Source organism: Anopheles cruzii, chromosome 3 (genome assembly GCF_943734635.1).
Source record: "Anopheles cruzii chromosome 3, idAnoCruzAS_RS32_06, whole genome shotgun sequence".
In the NCBI taxonomy this organism is placed as follows: domain Eukaryota; kingdom Metazoa; phylum Arthropoda; class Insecta; order Diptera; family Culicidae; genus Anopheles; species Anopheles cruzii.
This window is the reverse complement of record NC_069145.1, coordinates 56,908,610-56,928,133: the sequence shown is the minus strand read 5'-3', so window position 1 is coordinate 56,928,133 and position 19,524 is coordinate 56,908,610. Positions and strand designations below refer to the sequence as shown.

Below are 19,524 nucleotides of genomic sequence, written 5' to 3'. Positions count from 1 at the left end.
AAATCGGTAAACTAAACCAAACGGTGTATTCAATCTATTCATTTCCACTTCTCTATTGCCCATTGAATTATAATCAAATCAACAATAACTTTGCCCTGTTTAAACGTCACATTTACGTTACATTAAAGTCTCACACTTCTAGTAAATCTTCGAAATATTAAAGATGTTACTACTCGGACCCTATCGTGGACAGCCCATCTCCCCTACGCCTCTGGGTCCACCGGACACAACAAAACCGGTGACCGGTGTACCCGGAGGATTGCGGATTGCTTCCAGCTCCCCTCCGAAGACAGAGAGAGGCAGAGAGAACGCAACCCCATCATTGTCGTTGGCCAGAGCTTGTTAGTCGGGCGCGGTGACGCTCCGCTCGCGACGAGATGCTTTGTGAGTAATTGCGCACTAATCATCGGTCTTGGACGACGGAGAGAGGTCGTAGCTGCCCGAACCTTCCATCCTACCGTGTCCTCTCCTACGGAAGATGATGGTTGCTGCCGTGGAGGTTCTTTTTCCCACTCCTCACTCGCCCTGTTCGGCCCCGAAGATGCAGATCTCTGGAGGAGGCTTGAGTTGCATCTCAACGCACTTGACCGTCCCGTCGCATCCTGCTTTGCGCGGCGTTTCCTGTTGCCAGTTTTTTCCCCCCCTGTATCGGCTCGACCCACGATGTCCTCGGTGGTGGTCTCCAAGGCCATTAAATCATCTTGGCCTTTGGAAAAGAAGGTGCCTTGGCGATGTCGTGTGCCAGGGTCAGGTGATTGCAGCCGTGATGGGAGTGTGTATGCAGAATGGCGACAAGGCGATCCTTTCTCTCGTTTTTTTTATATGCAGGTCTGACGGAAGTTGAGCGAGAACCCAAAGAAGCTGAAATCCGTTGAAATCGTTAAATTTTTTAATAATAAGCACTTTTGGGGGGAACGTTTCGTGTCGTGACGTTTCGACAGGCGGAAGAGATCTTCTCAGTCGCAGTTGCGTTATGGTTTTTATGACCTCCCGACAGGTCACGTAGATTACTTACCGTGCACATAACGATTTCGCTCCCCATTTTGTGGCAAAACGATAGCCTGACGGTGACTCTCGTTTCACATTTAACGTTTATTGCACACACCGTGAAGCTTTTGGGGCCATTTTAAAGCACACCATACAGACTTTATGCTGCCCTTTTCAGTCTCTACGCTTGGGAACTCTCCCCATCTCGCCACTGACGAGAAGGAATAACATCGTTTTCCGTAAGCTCCTGTCCCCATGTACACTTCAGCCAGGAATGCTTAAGATGCACGAAGCACTCGACGAACTATTCAGCAAAACGACGGGCTGAGTCTTTTGCATCGGATGTGTCCTTCTTGTTCATCCTGGTCGCTTCTGGCCGACGGAGGTCTGACAGCAGCGGGCGACATGTCTAGAAACCAGCACGAACGGTCCAACTGGAGTGCGCCAGACGAGCGTTACCGTTATTTTTGTGCCCTTAGATATATCCACGCAGCAGGCTGCGCTTCTGAAATGTGCGCCACCACATTATGGGTGATTAAAATTAGATTACGAAAGTTTTCCCGCCCATCTACGGTGTCGGCTTTTGACGCTCTGGCTCACCTGACCCCGGGGAAGATTAAGATGCAATGAGAACAGAGCCCCCGCCGTCGTGTGCTCCTGTGACCGTAATAGTAATTATTTGCTAAACTTTTTGGCCACCAACTGGACGCACCTTTCCATCTCGCCTACCGTGTACGACCGATACGAGAGCCGACTGGAGCCAACGGCCAACTACCGAGGAGCTGATGCCATGATACGTCATCCAATTATACGGCCCCGGCACAAGTGCGAAACGTCCTTTGTCTCGAGACTTAATTACTGTGCGCTGCCCTGTGAACCTCGCGCCCCCTAACCCTACTTTCGCAGCGTGTACGTGGTGTGCGTCAAGTGTTTGCTGAGTTCTCGCATAATGCTAGGTCAGACACACTGCGTTTGGCCTTTGAAGGAAGACCGGACGTGTTGTTGTGTCTAGGCGGCGCGCTAGACCACCGGATCGGATCTGCGTTCATTATGCGCTTTTGCTAGCCCCACCGGATCGGGGCGGCGGGAGAGAATGATAAGCAAATTTTTGTTCCATCTTTCATGCGTTGCCATGTTGTGAAAGAAGCAAAATTTGCTCTCGTCCTGCGAGAGCTGACTGCTGACTGCTGACACAAGAGTCAGAAGCGGCTTATGAAGAGAAGACGAACGGCGGGTTCGCAGACGGCTCCAGGATAATGTAAGCTAGCATTGCATAAAAGTCGCTTGAAACTGCCTGCTAACTGGGTGGCCCTTATTCCACAATTCCTGGCGGCGTTGCCAGGGGATCAATAATAGCAACACTTCACGTACACGCGCACGTTAAGAGAGAAAGGGGTGTCCCCCGTCGGTGCGTAGTGTCCTGCTGCCGCTGTCGCCGACATCGCATTAACCGTTCACTCGAAATCTCTCGACACTGACACTATCAGTGTGCCGTGCGAGCGGACTGACGCCGAGTGCGCGTCCTCCTAGTTGGGAGATCCTTATCCAGACACCCTCCTAGCCGCCACCGGGTCGATGGAGTATGGTGCTGCTGGATGTAATTTGAGGACCCTTCAGCGTACTATGCCACTCAGCCGGCGAACCACGAATGAACCCAAATGATGCGTCACCAGCTGGGCTACGTCACGTCCCTCTGTCGACCTTCCTGGAAAATCTGCAAACTGCGGCAACAAATCAGGGTTTCGTCGTGTCACACTCACGGCCTACTCGCGGCATATTTATCGGAGAACGTTACTCAAAGTTCCGGAGAGCTTGTCTACGATTGGAGAAGGAGGCTCCAAGGAATCGAAAATCGATTTCTCCCAATGCACCAAGTATGACGTTGGTTCAATAACGTTACTTTGTAGCAACGCAAAACTACGAACTACGAAAGTAAACTGTAACGGGCGCGCGTGGGGCATACACGACCTCTGGAGAAACATTTATCTACCGTCGAAAACCTACGCGCCGCGCGAGTTAGTTGGCCGGCCGTCATCGGGCGTTGATGGTGGTCATAATTTACGCCACAGACCTTACGCAAATCCCACGCAAAAATGTGTTTGGTCGATTCGCCGCCCATTGCCATCTGCAAAAAGGGTACGACGTGGCGGCGACCGACCGACGGTGTAAGGCCTATTAAAACTGTCGCTTTTACTCTGGCGCGTACGCTTTGGAGTCTCTTCTTTGTGGCAGCGATTTATCTGCACTTCATGGGGCTTATTAATCATTGTCCACTCACATGGTACACGACCCACAGTGTGAGCGTTGGTCACAAGAAATGGAGGACCATATTGGGCTTGGACTCACAACATATTGTGTAGTTAACACAAATCCCTGCTCTCTTTTTGATGTGCACCCCACGGGGGACTCCGAAAACCCTCCAACCGAGAAGAACATCTCTGATGTGCGTCCGTTGCTTGCGATGTGTTGGTGTTGGATGCAATTTACGCTGACCAAACACCGAATCTCGAGCCTAAACGTCACTAAGAAACTGCCTTGCACAAGTGGTGGGCTTAATTGAAACAAGTCCCCAAGTTCAGCTGCCCAGTGGTTTGATGTCTTCCTGAGATTGAGGTTGACAGTTTAACGGTTGAACGTCTTCTAATCCTTGCCAAAGGGTTCAGTAATAGTGGGCAGCCCCCCTCAACAGTCCGGGACAGCTAATGGAAACAGACGTCAGGTTTTAAAGTTCGATTATAAAGATGGTCTGAGCTAGATAACTTCAGATTGGAGGAAGCGCCGCCCTTTATTCCGTGTGGGCTTGGAGGCAGGTGATGATCCGCCCCCGGGGATTGTTTGACACTTCGAAGAATCAATTAAACTGCGGCCCTTCCTTACTGGTTTTGATGCTTCACAAAAACTTGGAGCTTCGGACCTCGGAAAACCGAGAGACAAGATTTTGATGGATGTACCACGAAAAAGTTTGACCTAGGGTAAACCGAGGATCACTTATGAGGGTTTTGTGGATGCACCACGATCTTTCTCGACTAGTTGATCTCTGATCTCCCCCTCGTCGACACACACAATCTTTGACCTCTCTTTGGTCGTGCAGCGACACACAGCATACGAAAAGACGAAGAAAACCGACCGGCAATCAAACTGCGTTAGTCCGAAAATCGATTCTCCCGGACGGCGGCAACGATCATCAACCCACTACTGGACCCGGACCAGAACGTGGACGATCGATCGACCCCCACGAGATATCGCGCGGGGCGCTGTGCTAACGAGGGTCAACCGTAATCGATTTTACGACCTCCATTATTTATCCAGACTTTCCGACAGCGCGCTCGTCTCTAGGTCCCCGTTCCCTTCCATCTGACTTCCATCGCGTCCGATGCTGATTGATCAGGATGGATGGTTTCGTCTGGGGTGGTTCGCCGCGATCCATTGGACCCCGAAGGGCATAACCAAATTTTGATGAACACAACGCTCTCTCTTCCCAAGCCGTCAAGAAGCCATGTGCGCAGGAATAAGATTTCCTGCTGCGCCACGCACTGTGGATTGTGGAACCCGAGAAGAACAAATTACTCTCGGGCGTGTTGCGTCGTAGTTCGATTGCTACCGACTTTCAGAGCGTGGTTTGTGTAACGACAGGTAATGATGTTTTTTTGGTCCGCACGTTTCTCTCGTTTCGTCTCACGTCTTTTCACTTCAACTTTATGAGGCTCAAAATGCTCAATTCTTCTGGATTCTGGCGGCGGCCCCCCAACTAAACGAAAGGTAAACGCGCGCACTGATGGACACACCGACCCCTTACCCTGAACCAGTGCCAGGGCCCAGCCAGTTTTTGGGGGTCCTACAAAGAGCGATCCATCGACCGGTTAACAAGCTGTCAAAATGTTATGCCTTTTGTTAAATGCTGTTTCTTGTGGCGGCGCGGGTCGCAAGAAGGGCGAAAGTATGAAACGAGAAATGCAGGGGAAAAAAACAACCCGCCGCCCATCAGGGCACGCGAGACCAACGTATGTGTATGCGTCCCTCTCTCGCTCATTCTGGGGAGCCCTCAGAAGTTTTGAGGATGCCGCAGGAGAACCCACCGTTGGGGGTATCCAGAAACTTGTTGAAATAAAATATGAACTTGAAAGATTGATGCGTGGTGGTGCAAAGGCGAGGGAACTAAATTGTTGAAGAGTGGTTCTTGCCCTCCAGATTGCTGTGTCCGTGTGTGTGTGTGTGTGTGTGTCCGACAAAGATTTACGCGATGTGTGTTTCTCATTCCTCGCCTTCGTGTTGGACGCACTTCACTCGGGCCCTTCTCGTCGCTGTTTGGATCTCTCGAGGACACCTCTCGCTCGTTGGAGTTCTCGGCCGTGTCAAATATTAGCCACGAGGAGATATTTTCCTACCACTCGCGGGTTTCTAATTGGACGTGTCCAGCAAAGCGCGCCGCGCGAGGCTGTTTGCATTTCGAATCACAATTTGTGCTTGTCTTACACTCGAAACCGTTTCGCCCGGAGGCGTGCGGAGTTTGAAGAAAAGCGGAACACAAATAGATGGAAACAAATTTCGGAATGTACATATGTGGTACTCTCTTGACTGCTACTTCTGATGTGGAGTTCACCGCACGACGCAGAGCATTAGAGTTTAGCATCGCGATGATGAACGGGAAAAATAACACCCGCCGAAAACCAATTAGCCCTCTTTCTCTCGATGGGAGCATATTTTTCACCTTTTTGGGCCACTGGGGGCCACCTAATGCTCGGTGCACTCGATTTGAAATGCCATTAACCGGCAATGAATGTTTTTTTGCACACTCGTTGCGGTGTTCGTCACAGACAGATCGTGAGTCACACATTTTTTCGTTTAGTCTATCACCTTCAGTCTATTAAATCAAATCAGTCAGCCAATCACAATTTTTGGTTCAAACAATGCACTCCATCAAACTCAGGTTGGTGCACGTGGCCAGGAACATAAGCGATGCATAATCATGCCACACTGCGCACCCAAAGTGGTTCGAAAAAAGAAATGATCCAATGATATTTCAACTCGCTACGAAAGCGAAAAAGAAAAAAACATTATGCTGCAAAATAAAAAGGGAAAAACTTGAGCACGCAAATTTTCATTTGCCCCCGTGATGATGATCGTCAGTCAACAATGAAAATAGTTATGCAAAACTTTGTTCGACTACTGCCATGGGAGGGCAGCAAAAAACAGGGACTGACTAAAATATAATATTGCTTTGCGCGCGATCATCGGCGTTGTTCGCGCGCGGATCCTTAATGGCAGCAGCGGGCGGCCGCACAGCATAAATCAAGCGCGCAAAACGTTCCACTTTTCTCTATTGTTCACTCACACACAGCGAGCGTATCGGTGGATTCTTCATTGGCGTTTTGAGTTTGGTTTTACTATTTTCGTTTTTGATGCACTTCACTGTTCCTCTGATTGCTGCTGGGCGCTGGTATTTATTGTTTCCTCTTCATTAGTGATAAATTTTTGCGAGCTCCAAAGCTGCAGGCTGCAGGCAAAGCAGCAGCAGCACAATGCACTAATAAAACTCTTCCATCTCGCCTGTGAACACACCGAGCAACTGCTAACTCTCCGCTGTGATTGAGAGTTCGAATTTTGAATGCAATCAAACACATAATTATTGGAGGCGCAATTCTCTGCGCGCCGCAAACATCGCCGCATCGCTGCTGATGAAGTGGATAATTACTAAACGGGGTTTTATATTGGGTTTTGAGTACACGTTTTGTGTTTCACGGTTTTTTGTTGCCTCTACAAGTAACCAAAGAATTGTTTCATTTCAAGTACGCATGCTAACAACAAATCATTATCGTCCGAGTGTAGATTTATTTGTGTGTCTAACGTTAGAAGTTGAAGAATCCTGAGGCCGATCTGCATCCCCGTTTAAGTCTTTTAAAGGTGCGAACTAACTCACCTCAGCAGCAGATGACGGATTTTCGTGCGCCTCTCAATTGAAGGTGCGAATAGTAGGGCAAGTTATTTGCGTGTTCCATGCGGCGATTTGATGACTTAATTGCCCGCCCTGTGTGTCCAGAGGGCAAACGTGTCCCGATAGCTCATCTGGTACCACCTCTCATTACCGACCGACCAACCGGCGGGGAGAACCATAACCGTTCCTGCCCAACGTGTGGGGATAGCACCAATTTCCTCCACCTTGGACGAGCAAATCGAGCCACATCTCAGATCCGCCAGTGACGGTCGTCACCGCCGTATTTAGTTTGTCTACGCCTTAACTATATACTCCGGACGCCGCCGTCTCGCTCTTCTGGGTGGTGGTCGGCGCCTCGAGACATTTACCTAGCTGGCACGAAAGCCGTAGGCATGTTTCTGGCATATTGATCTAATTAACTCAAGGACCAAATGCCAGAGTAGTAGGAAGCAGGGGTCTCTCTCAGAACTGCTGCTGCGCCCAGGAGCGCGTTTGACCAGTAGTGCTGCCGCCACCAGACCCCCCAATTCGTTCCCCGGGTAAATGTACATCATCAAGAAGGCCGCGCGCTGCTGTGGGCAGACAAAGTTAATTACTGGCCGGCCACACCACGGCGGCCGGACACAACAATTTGAGTCCGTTTCTTCCGGTTCGAGTGAAATTGATTGATTAGGTTAAAGGCTGTTGGTTACACCTCGGCGCTGTGTGCTAAACTGCGTTGGTTTCTCCCATCATTGGAGCTGTTCCCAGGCGCGCGCGCGCTGCATACACATTCTTGTGAGTTATCGGCAACTGCTCAAAACTTGTTCCAAATACAGTGCCCTCGAATTCCCTGGAAGGCGCACGATAAGCTCGTGGCTCAGTAAATTAAATTACATCTCAATGAGCTATCACGAAGCGTATGGAATTGTAGCATTCAAAAGATACATTCTGTTTCGATTACCGATTAACGATTCGATATCTACTACTGCTTCCCCAGTCCCAACTTGCAGTCAGTTCCTCATACCGATACAGGCAAGAAACAGTCACGTCTGCCAAGAAAGTTTTACTGGTTCTAGCCATTGTCCACTATCTTACACGATTTCAACTCGCGTTTACCGAGTTTGAACAAATGTCTGCTGTGAACACCACTTCTAGGCCAAATCCGTAGAAGTTCCGAACTATAAAAAATGCCATCGCGCCCAACAGCCAAATGATGGGCCCATTTGTCGATCGTAGAGTAAATAAACAATCGAGAACGAAAACCCTGAAATGAAATAACAAAGCTAAAATGAATGAGTTGACGATGCCGGCCAGCAGAGGAGGTTTGCTTCATAAGTTTTCAAATTCCCCAACCCGCGATCCGTTTGACTGTGAAGACGACGAGCCCCGAGTCTCGAGTGCTGTTGCGCTTCTTCGGCAAACACTTTTCTTAAGAGTCACCTCCACCGCCTCCTTTTACGTCAGCTGACAGCTTGTGGGCGCTTGTAGTAGTGCAGTGCCTTGGACACGATTCGCCTCCTAGGCCAAAGTCCAGCTCTCTGGCCGAATCTGGTGGATAAGGCAGTGTTGGAAGGAGGAGTACGACAAGTCGTGGCGTAATCGAAGTATTATGGAAATTTGTTTCATTTATGACACTTGAGCCTCTCGTACAAGTTGCGTTGCATGGGTGTAACAGGTTCATGACTCTGAAATAGTGCGTTTATATGCACATTCTTTCCCCAGTTCTCGACTCCACACAAATGTCCAAACTCCTAGCGGTGCCTAGTGTTTGTGATCATCTCCATCACTACACGTCACAATGGCAGCGAGATATGATCGTGACTGGCGTGGTTCGGCACGATCTTCAAAAATATTTCGTAGAGTGCGTCTTTCAAGTGGTGCCCTTTCCAATGTGAGTTTCTCAGGACCAGCTAATGCTGGTAGAGAATGTAGTTATCGGAGCCGAGACTTCTCTCGCGCAGAGCAGCCCCCAGAAAACATCTTTCTAAGCGTGGGCGCTTGGGTGAAGAAATTAAATCGATAGCAACCGTCGGTCGGGCTGTCAAAACACTTGTCCCGACCCAAATTGGCTGTACACGCAGGCCTTCACCAGCAGAGCGCCCACAAGTGTGTATTTGGATAGTTTTCGACTTTCGAACACGCTGCCGGCCACCATCAGGAGGCCATCATGGTAGGGCAGAGCCTGCGTTGAAAAGTGAACCAGATTTGTTTGGTGCGAATGGATTAATTGGCTGGCGTACGATTTCAACATCCTTCTCCGCGGGAGATAACGTGAGTTGTTGCTAGTCGGGGATGGCAGCATAAATTACGAGTACGTATACATCCCTCTCGGTACATCCCTCTCGGCTCTCTTGGTGCGCAGCCTCCGGTAATTGACGGCGTTGGGCTCGGATTACGGTGCGTTTGAGTTGGGTACGAACAGAATTATGTGTACACATCAGCAACACGAACTGGCGGCTGGCCAACGCGGACTTCTGGTAATAGTTTCCAGATGTCTTTAAGATCCCAAATATGGTGGATTGGTTGTGCCTCTAGTATCCTATTGCCCAGAAAACCATGAACATGCTGTGCAGTGGCCTAGCTGTTTGGTTTCACCAAAGCGCCACAGGACTCCAAAGTAAGAATCTTTTTCTGCGTTCTAACCGTGGTGGTTGACCTAAATCGAGCTAGGCTCGTGGGAATGTTTGGGTAACGTCCAACCAAACAGAGTTTCACTTTTTGGGTCAGTATGGTGATTGACTTATGGACCTCCTCTAGCTGAGACTTAAATGTTTATCTATTGGAAGGCTGAGCTTGAAATAAAGATACTGGATGAAGAAGTATCGAACCAATTTATTATTAACAAATGCAGAGAAATCTTTGCAAAACGTCATTAGCTACAGCCTCAGTCCGATGCACGATTTGACAGATTAATTAAACCTTGTCCAAAAATAGGCATTCACGAAAAAACATAAATTGGACTCTACTTATGTTATGGCTACAAGCCTTTTTCGGCTCACGGGGCTCTTCCGTGTGTCAGTGTCGGGTCAGAATGATAAATGAAATACGTGAACCAAGAGAATATCACTCGTGTTTTGGGGGTTTTGTTTTTTGAACCTATGTCTGCTGCCGCCAACGCAGACATTGATCTCATTCGAATAGCGTGCGTTGGTTCTGCCGAGGAGAAATAAAATGGACCAAAAATAAAATCCGTGCGGAACGTGTCAAGATGTTCGCAGAACCCCCAGCCCCAGCCAATTGACCAGAACGAAGGCGAAATTCACCCCAAGCCAAGATGGTAATTGATTTACACTGGCCAGGGATTTTGACGCAAAATCCTCCCGTGATCTGTCTGTGGCCTGTGAGTTCTTCTTTGATCTCTCGATGCTGAATGCAAATTAAAAAGATTCTTTTCCTTATTGCCTTCTGCTTATTGGTCGTGTTTGAAGTTGTTCAGATCACACGGTGGTTTGATTATGTTCGGAATTTACCCAAAAAGTCATTCACAAATAGAAAAAAAACCTTATCTTTTTAAATCTTACGATTTTTACTGTAAGAAATTATACGATTCCACTTCGACTTCTACTACAAACTAAATATTATTTTGTTTTGTTTGATTCTCTAAAAAGTTTTCGATTGATCTACTGTAACTGATTTAAATTTCAATGGAGGATATTAAAACTAAAAAGAAAGCTTTGGTCACACGCACACACCCGAAGGAATAAGTGATTCATTTCTTATCTTGGCGTGTCGTGCCTGTCGTCCTCCTTTTTTCCAAACCGAGCTGCTCTCCATTTTTCGCTGTTACCTTCCGTAATCAGTGCCCAAGGATCTGGTCAGCGCATGAAAGCAACCCTAGGACCCCCTTAATCCAGCACCAGGGCAGGGGGCAACACACAAGAGACGGAGACATATGCGTTCGAGGAATCGAATCTGATCGGGGATCAGTTCGCTTGGGTCCGGCCGGAACCTCCCGCTGTGTGTCGTCCTGCTTGGACCCGAGCGACCCGAGAACTCGCTGACCGCTCGCTGGCCGAGCCTCGCACGACTTTGACCAAAAACTCGTGAAACCTTCGATGTTCCTAATCTCTCTTTTGTAAGGTTTGCTCTGGCTGCTGCTGGTGCCGGGTACTATATCTCTGCAGCGTAAAAAAAAACATATTCTCTAAGCAGCGAGCAGCTCTCGATAACTACCAACGCCACCACCACCATCACCACCTCCGGGGACGTTCCTCCGTAATGAAGTCCCGTGGACGTGATCAAGGCGACCTTAGACGACTTTAGTCCGGGCCTTCGAAGACCCGCCTGATTATCGGCTCAATCGGGCGGTGTTCGACCAGCGACGGAGCTTCCCTTCCGCCGGGCTGTGTACGTGCCCACCCGAGACCTTTTCCCAGTGCGCGCGCCGTTACGTCTCTGCTACCACCTCTGCGTGTCTTTGAATAAATGATGAATCCGCATGAGGTCTTCGGTCAGCAAGCGCAGCTACGGTGCTGACCGTCCGGGTCCCGAAGTAAACGAAGAAGTAAACTAGAATCTACAAAAGAATCCTCTCCCCGGGCTGGTGGTGGGCTCAACAGCGCCGCCCCAACACCACCCCACGGGGTCCGTTTTGGAAGAGCAGCCAACAAAAAAATAATGATTAATTCGAAGATCGAACTAAGTGATTCCTTTCCGGACCGCGCGCGTCCCGGTGTTGCCGGTGGTGTTGGTTATGCGCGCAACATTAAATTGGTTCGTGTTTTGATCTAAACGATTCGATAAACGAAACACGTCCCGCCAAGTTTCATTTTTCATGTTTTATTTTGCAGACTCTCTCTTTCTCGAGCACGGGTCGCCCCGAATCGGTTTTTGGCCCTCTGGCGGTTTTTTATTTGTTCACCCGCAAAGTGTTGTTGCGCGAAGCGTCGGTTGTTGTACCCCGGTACAAATCATGCTACGATAGCAGGCGAACCGACGGGATTTTTAATCGAAATTGACTCGCTTTCTACGGCTTCGGAACGAGTTTATTATGCCCTGTCCGCTCCCTTGGTGAGGGGATCGGGGATGGCGGTTCGTGAGAGAAGAGGATAGCATCTCGGGGGCGGCCGGGGTGATAATGATGTTTATTTGTTTTGTCTTATCCGTGTATCCGTCTTATCCTTTGATAAGGTGGTTCCTCCAGCCAGCAGGTCGACTGTGGTCCGGTAGTGACAAAATTAATTTCAAATCCGGAGGCAAATGTGTTCGACATGGCACAAAATTAAACGACAGGATATCGCCGCACAACAGAAAATGTAGAAGCTCCCGCAACCATTAATCGAAAAATAGGTTATTTTTGCTATGATTAATGGCGTTCGTCATACCGATCCCAAAACGTCCCACGGTAAGGTGAAAGTTAATTGTCATTTAATCCACCCATTTTTAGTGAATAATCACCCGCTTATTCAAATTTTCACAATCTTTAACAATAAATTTGAAAAGAAACGGAAACATGCCTACGAAATGATGATGAACGGAGAACGGAAATAGGAAAATTAGGGGAAAATCGTAAACATACAGTACTTGAAAAGTTAACATTTGAATATATTTATTTTGTTTTGGTTTTTCATAACCGCTTGCCGCGACTGACTTCTGACGCGCGCATCACAGCTTCTTGTTTGAAGTTAATGATTCCGAACTGTGGTGTGTGTGTTCGTTCGACCGTTTATCTTATAATTACAAGGAATTAATTAGCCAGCCAGTCAACGGTTCCTTCTCTCTCGCTCTCTCGCCGGAATGCATAATTATATGATTTTCATTTTTATGTAATATTCCAAAGAACGAGAGGGCGCGCGATGAAAACCGGGCGGCGCACACGACCATCCCTTCCGAGTTTTTACACGCATCGCTGACGGGCTGTGCGTGTGGTGGAGGAGCTGTTTGTTAATGTATGTGCTCTTTGGCCGTCCAGTGGAGGGCGTGTTCCGATCGTTTATGGGGCTCAACTAATTTAATTAACGCCCGCCGCGATCGCGCGCCCCAGGCCCGAGCCCGAGCATATTTAAAATAATATCGCGTCCCCGATCGCGATAAAATCCGGCCAACCGGAAACGCGGATGCAAACTAGGAATGCGATGTCTTCAGGAGAGCCTGTTACGGTACGGTGCCCTTCTCTTTCGCACTTACTCTATACATATATTTTTTATCACACGAATCTAATAGAGAGACCACCACCGGTGGGCGATGTTGAAGTTTTAGGACTTCGATCATTAATAACTCACGCCCGAAGGGAGTGATACTAAGGTCGGCCATGTGAAACGTTGTGCGCGGCGCGAAGAGGTCCTTAATTACTTGGCTGCCGAATCCTGTGGGCGCCCGCCGGTTGACGCGCTTCCTGATGTTTGTTTAGCGAAACTCGTTCGATGGCAGCGCGCGCATAACAGTCGATTTTCATTATTTCACAAGCATCATCATGGTCCTAGTTTGCCCGATTTTAATGTACCCGAAACGCAAACATCCTTTTCCGTGCTCTGATTCTCATATCTCCTGCGGTGTGCTGTGTACGCTACGGCTTGTAGCGAGGCTTGTGAATCATTCCCGAAACGCCGTGACGATAATATGTTTAGAAGATAATTATGGTGCACTTGTTTGGAGTTCGCTCGTATGTTGCGTTTATTAAAAGCAACATGCACTCCACTGCGGCCGAAAGAGGCCACTCGACGGAAGGGTGAAGTGGAACACCGCATCTCCTGTTGCCAAAGTTTATTAAGCTTTTAATGTGTGTGCTCCTCTCCATCTCGTGCAACTATGGAAGCGGTTCCAATTCCACACCACGTGGCACCCGGAGCATGGCGCGCGACGTCAGGACATTCCAACAGAGGCAATCGATTCCAAACTCATTTAGAGCTCTTCAGCGGAGAGCCGCCCGTCGATTGCGTCGAAGTGCTCAGAGAAGGACGACCTGTCGTCCGTCCGTTTCGGGACCGGAAAGAAGAGCAGCGCTGGGGTGCTGGGGCTTTGGCTTCCCACTTCGCACCCGGGAGTCGATTCGTTGAACTAGAAAATAAGTGCCGGCAGAGAGCACCACCGGAAGCCAGAAAAGCCCCTTCAGGGGGCGAACCTCTTGTAAAATGAAATTAATTTCTAGTACGCAAAACCCGTCCGCCCATGATTTGGAGATTTGGCCCCGGCGGGAAGGATTCGCTCCCGTACCGCGGCGACACACCGGACGAGAGAGGGTCCTCCACGACGTTAACTACGTCGGACGGCGGGGGTCTCTCTAAAGTTCCGTAACTTAGTTATACAATGAAAGTGGTCTCTTCCCGTCGTCGTCGTCGTCCGTCCGTCCGGGGAGGGATGCTGCGTTTCCGGCAGGCCACCAAATCTCCCACTCCTAATTTGAGGCTCCCACAAGGAGTCCTTTTCCGATATTTGCGACAGGACGGCCGGCCGTTCGCGCCTGTCGTCGTCCGTTCGATTCGCCGTCAACGCCGTCGGTTGCTTTCGGTCGCTTTCGGTCGTCCGCCGGCCGCCTTGCATGAGTTGGTTGTCCATTTAGTTTTCGATGAGTCCCCGATTTACGCCATTTAACATCATTATGGTGCAACATCAGACGTTGCCCGGTGCCGAAGCGCTATAGCGCAATGGGAGAGTGTTTTCGAGCAGCAGCAGCGCCCCAGAACTTGTCCGCTTTTTGTCGGAATGATCACGGAGACGGAGTTTTGTGGCTTGTGAAGTCCAACTAGAAACAAATCGGACAGATAACATGCTTCAGCACTTCGAAGCGAAGCACCCACTGTCAATCGGCGTGCCTGTGAGGGGCTTTTGGAGTTCAGCAAACAAGCCGTAACGGCCTGGGACAGACTGTAATTTTTGTACATTTGTTGAGCTATCAATGTTAAATATTATTAAATTGTGTATAAAACGGATTATATGAAATAGTAATAAGATAGTAAAATATTATATTTATTCTTTTAAGTACTTCTTCCCAAATACTGTCGAACAGACAGAGTTAGCAAGAAGTAGTTATGATGCTGGTTGTCAACCAATTTTTCACTACTTTCCGGAAAGGTTTCCCATGCTGATGACGGACGGCTACCGGAAAGCGGTCTCCATGGAGCCCAATTCTATGAAAATGTGTTCTCCAGATTCGCAGCTCAATGCACGGTTTCGAAACCCAGAAGTACCGGGTTCTAGTGCGGCATATCCGACAAATCAATTTACGATGGCCCGCCGTCATTCAGCATATGTAGTTTTGCCGTATGTTGAATGTGGCTTTGCATCCGTGGCACAAAAGTGACATTTTGGGGAATTGAATGAAAGAATAAAATACCCTCGAGAGAGAGAAGGTGGTTGCCGGTTTCGACTAAAAAGCGCGAGCCACATCTGTAGGAGTAGATTCGCGCAACAAAACGAACTTTCGATCGCAGAGAAGGCGACAGTTGGTTCCTGGTGGCTTCGTATGCAGCTATCGGACTCTTTTATGGTGCCGAATGGTGCATTCGAAAACCGAAATGGGAACGGGAAGCATCGCTACACCTTATTGGTGATAGTGAAGTCACTAACTAGAAGTAAAGTTTATTCCAAACAACTCTCAAAACGTACATTTAACACTCATTTTCTGTTTCTATCTCATTCCAGGTGAGTTTCCGTCTTCGGAGTGTCGTCCCGTTCGACGTCTAGTCTGGAGCGGTTTTTCGAGCCCCCCACAAAAACCTCCAGAGGTCTCTGACCGGGCGTGAAACGTCCTGGCACGACGGTTGGTTAATTAGATTACACATCATTAACGCAACACCCCGACAAAAAAATTTCCTTCATGCCTCGTATCAGATTACCTGCGTCTTACGGCGTCGCGGTTCTCATTTCGGGATACTTATGAGGACCCGCCACCCCCAGGATAATCACGGTGCAGGCGACAAGCTGCTTATCGGTTGGCACCTACAATTTTTCATAAGACCACCTGGTCTGGTCTGGAAACTCTACGAGAATCCCGATTGTGTGGGAACAAGAAACTGTATCCGGGAACTTATCCTGGCCTCGGTCTTCGGAGCCGTGTTTCGTGGTTTCAAAAAATAAATAGATACACAGTAACTGAACGGTTCTCTTAGGTGTGTGGTGTTGCGTTCGTTTATGTAGCGACCACTTCAAACCTTATCCTAAGGCTTCCTTCATGTCTGCCTCAGTGACTCTTCCGATCCCTCAACCGTTTTGTAGAAAATTTGAAAGTGTTTCCAGCACTCCCGGCGCTGCTCGAAACAACACTTCCGAAGACACTCCTATCCGTGTCGATGGGTCCCTCTCCAATGTTTGCGGCAGTCTTCGAAAAGTAGTTGGAATACTTGCCAAAAGTTTAATGATACCAATTTCTCTCGCCCTATCGTTGATCCATCCCCCCTGACGGATCGACCGAAATGGCTTAAACTCGTCAAGTATACGGCTAACCAGAAGCCCTTGAGTAACAACAACACACACCACACCACACGCCCTCGGTGGGAGGCACATTTGGGGCAATTTGTTTTCAAATTGGAATAAGTGGCGTTGGAACTTTCCCCTGCATCGTCTAATTACTGTTCGAAGTCGCGGCACGGCACGGCACCAGGGGACCACCAGCTGATGTGTAAGCCCCCGCATAGTAGACCCCCATTATTGGGGGTTCATGAGAAACAATCGAACTCCACATCTGCTAAAGAGCTGTCTTGCTCTGTGTGCGCTATCGTTCCATGTACGGCTTCATTTGGAGTTCGCCGATTCCGAAAGGCGAAAGAAGAACTCCTAGGAAAGGAGCTGACTAGGGGGCGTGGACCGGAGTTAAACAAATGGTTCCTTGATGGCCTTCCACCTCGCCCGACGCTCTGTTATTAGCGGGAGCGGGATTTATATACACACATCTGCGTCCTGTGCGCGTGCGGTGCCTACTTCCGGAGCAACGCCTGTAGTCCTGCGGATGGCGACGTAAGACGGACGCGGTGGTGTGCTATACAGTTAATCAAGAAGCCGTATCTTGTGCTGGTGGGGGTCTTTGGCCGGTGGCCCAAACCGGCGGAAGAAAGTCAAACAAACAGCCGACGCCGCATCGTTGAGCAAACAAACAAACAAAAGAAATTCATTACGAATTTTCCCATTTCTTCTACGGTCGGTGTGTGTGTCTGCGAGTAACAACGCAATGGAAGGCAAAAAGAGGGACCAAAGCTTCCGTTTTACCGGAAACACTAGTACGCACCGTGCGGCGACACGAGCACAATGGTTCAGATGCATCGTCTTTGCAACAGGATTGCTAGGATATTTTGACTAAGAAGCCGCATCACAGCACATACGGGGCGAACACAACACCGATAAGAAGGCGACACGCATTTGGCGTTATGTCCCGCGACTCGTTTCTGTCTGGAACCTCGCGATTCCGGCGACGATCATCTTCCGGCGATGATTTATTGGGTGTCTTTTTCGTGGCTTCGCTACATGATGATGCTGCAAAGTTATTGCTCGTCGTTCCTCTCGCTGTCTTCGACAAATGCGAGGTGGTCGAGGCCAATTGAAATTTCATCCTTCGCGGTTTCTCGCTTTTGAGGAGGACCTGGCACACTCGATAGCGAGTGATGTAAAAGGCGGCATCGGGGGGCGGTCTCCAACGAGCAACAGGCTGGCTTAACAGAGAGTGATGGAAAGCCGTTTGTTTTCGTAAGCATGTAAATTAATCATTTTACGCGAATGTGCGCACGCGAGTGTGGTTGGTGGAGCCGAAATGTAACATCGACGAAGAACAGGGATGTCACTCAGGTTTTGACATTTCAAAGACCGGTGAATGCTTTTCTCAACTGGCCAAGTAAAAAGGTTTGACAACATACTTTTTCACAAAAGCCTAGACATCTATTTTATCCTTTTCCCCCCATAATATAGCAAGTCTCAATAAATAAGTTTAGTAATATTGAACCTGCCGCCTATTTTAATATTTCAATGTTTTCATAAGGCAGCTATTCGAAGATTTTTTCTAATAAGTTTGAAATATTTTCTCTACAGTATTTAGCTAGAGAACTTGCAATTTTACAGGGTGGCCCAGCCCGAATTCTTTTTTCCATTTCGTTATAAAATAAAAACGGCTTAATACTTTTCGATGGCACGTAGCGCCGCCCTGTTGAAACCAAACGCCGTCCAAGTTCTCAGCTTCAATTTCACCGACAAACCAATCAGCCAAAATCCGCACCAAACAGTCACTTATTGTGGATGCATTGGCTTCTCTTGCACGATTTGTGGGTTTTCCAAACCGCAATACTGCTTATTAACATAGCCACCGAGGTGAAAATGAGCTTCAATGAAATGTGCTTTTGACGAATGATTTGACGACCTACCACTTTGGAATTAAATTTAAAATATTTCCCAGTTTTCTTCAAGCGTAAAACGTATCATTTCGTCAATTTCAAAGTGTATACTAAATGATTACAATTTGCAGAATTAAGTTTGACGTCTTAAACATCAAGTAATTGGAAGTTCAAAAAAAGAACTTCAAATGGACCACCCTGTATATTAGACGAAGAGGAGAGGAAATTTACTGCTTTTGCTTCTGTTAAATGATCAAAACAAAACTCTTGTTATTTCAACAGGGAAACAAATGAGCGGTGCCGGTCAGTCAGAGTCATTCAAATAGCTCACCGATAACTGGCAGAACCCAACCCAACATTACAATAAAAGTTAGATATTTGATGTGAAAAAAGATCTAAAAAGTGGCCCAACTAATATTTATTGGCCTCACCGAAGAAGCGTCTAGCTAAATCCCAATGGAAAACCCGCAGTGACAATGCGTGTGAAAAATCATTTCGTAGCATAAAATAGCTTAAAAAGCAAAGTGCCGGTCGTCCCGATCCAGCCCTCTCCTTCTCTTTTCGCTGTGGTTTTCATCGCACGGCACTACTTTCACTACACTAAGTGGTGCGTGTGCGCGTGCGTTTGTTTACAGACGGTCGCGTCACGTGTGTCACGTGGCGAGGTCATAAAATACGCAACCAACCCAACAACCCACCTCGTTATGTGCATCCGATCTCGATGCACCGATGAACGCACCCCAACCCACTCTGTGCGATGCGAAATTAATCGCCGAATGTTGTTGGCTCACGCCAGGATATCAGCGACGCGCGCGCGCAGGACCTTTCTGCTTCACCCGCCACCACCAATTGTGCAAACAAAACGGAGGCTTTTTTGGGTGTGCTCGTGCGACGACGGCAAGCGGTTGCTTCTTAATTGCGCGCAACCCGCTTTCCGCGCCGGGCCAAGGGTTTTTATGTTGTGGATGAGGTCGTAATTTATAAATCTGTCATTTTTTCACGGCGCAACCGTATTGGTTCCCTTTCCTTGTTTACGATTTTTGCTCTGTTACCGGGTGCGATGGGAACTAAGGGTAATGTTCGCGAGGATCAAAGCAAGAACCCCCTGTTACAATCAGTGTGGAAGGGATGTTGATTTTGTAACGGCCAAAATAATCGGAATTCTAAGATGGCCTGAAGACGCTATGTTCTCTCGATTAAACAGGACTCTCGCCAAACGCGGCAACCCAATCAGAAGTATGAAAACAACAACGTAATCACACTATGTCATTTATGCTAATGAAGCAAATGATAACATTGGCCGCTGCTGATGCTGCAGGGTAGCTGCGCAGGGCCGGTGTGAATCCTTTGGGTAAATACCAGCCCCCAAGG

At 48.4% G+C, this 19,524-nt stretch overlaps 1 protein-coding gene across 1 annotated transcript in view; it reads left to right on the top strand.

The window, feature by feature from the left end:
* LOC128272667 (tyrosine-protein kinase Dnt) overlaps window positions 1-19,524 on the top strand; it is a 95,780-nt gene that overhangs the window by 37,202 nt on the left and 39,054 nt on the right. The gene's annotated exons all lie outside the window — the stretch shown is intronic.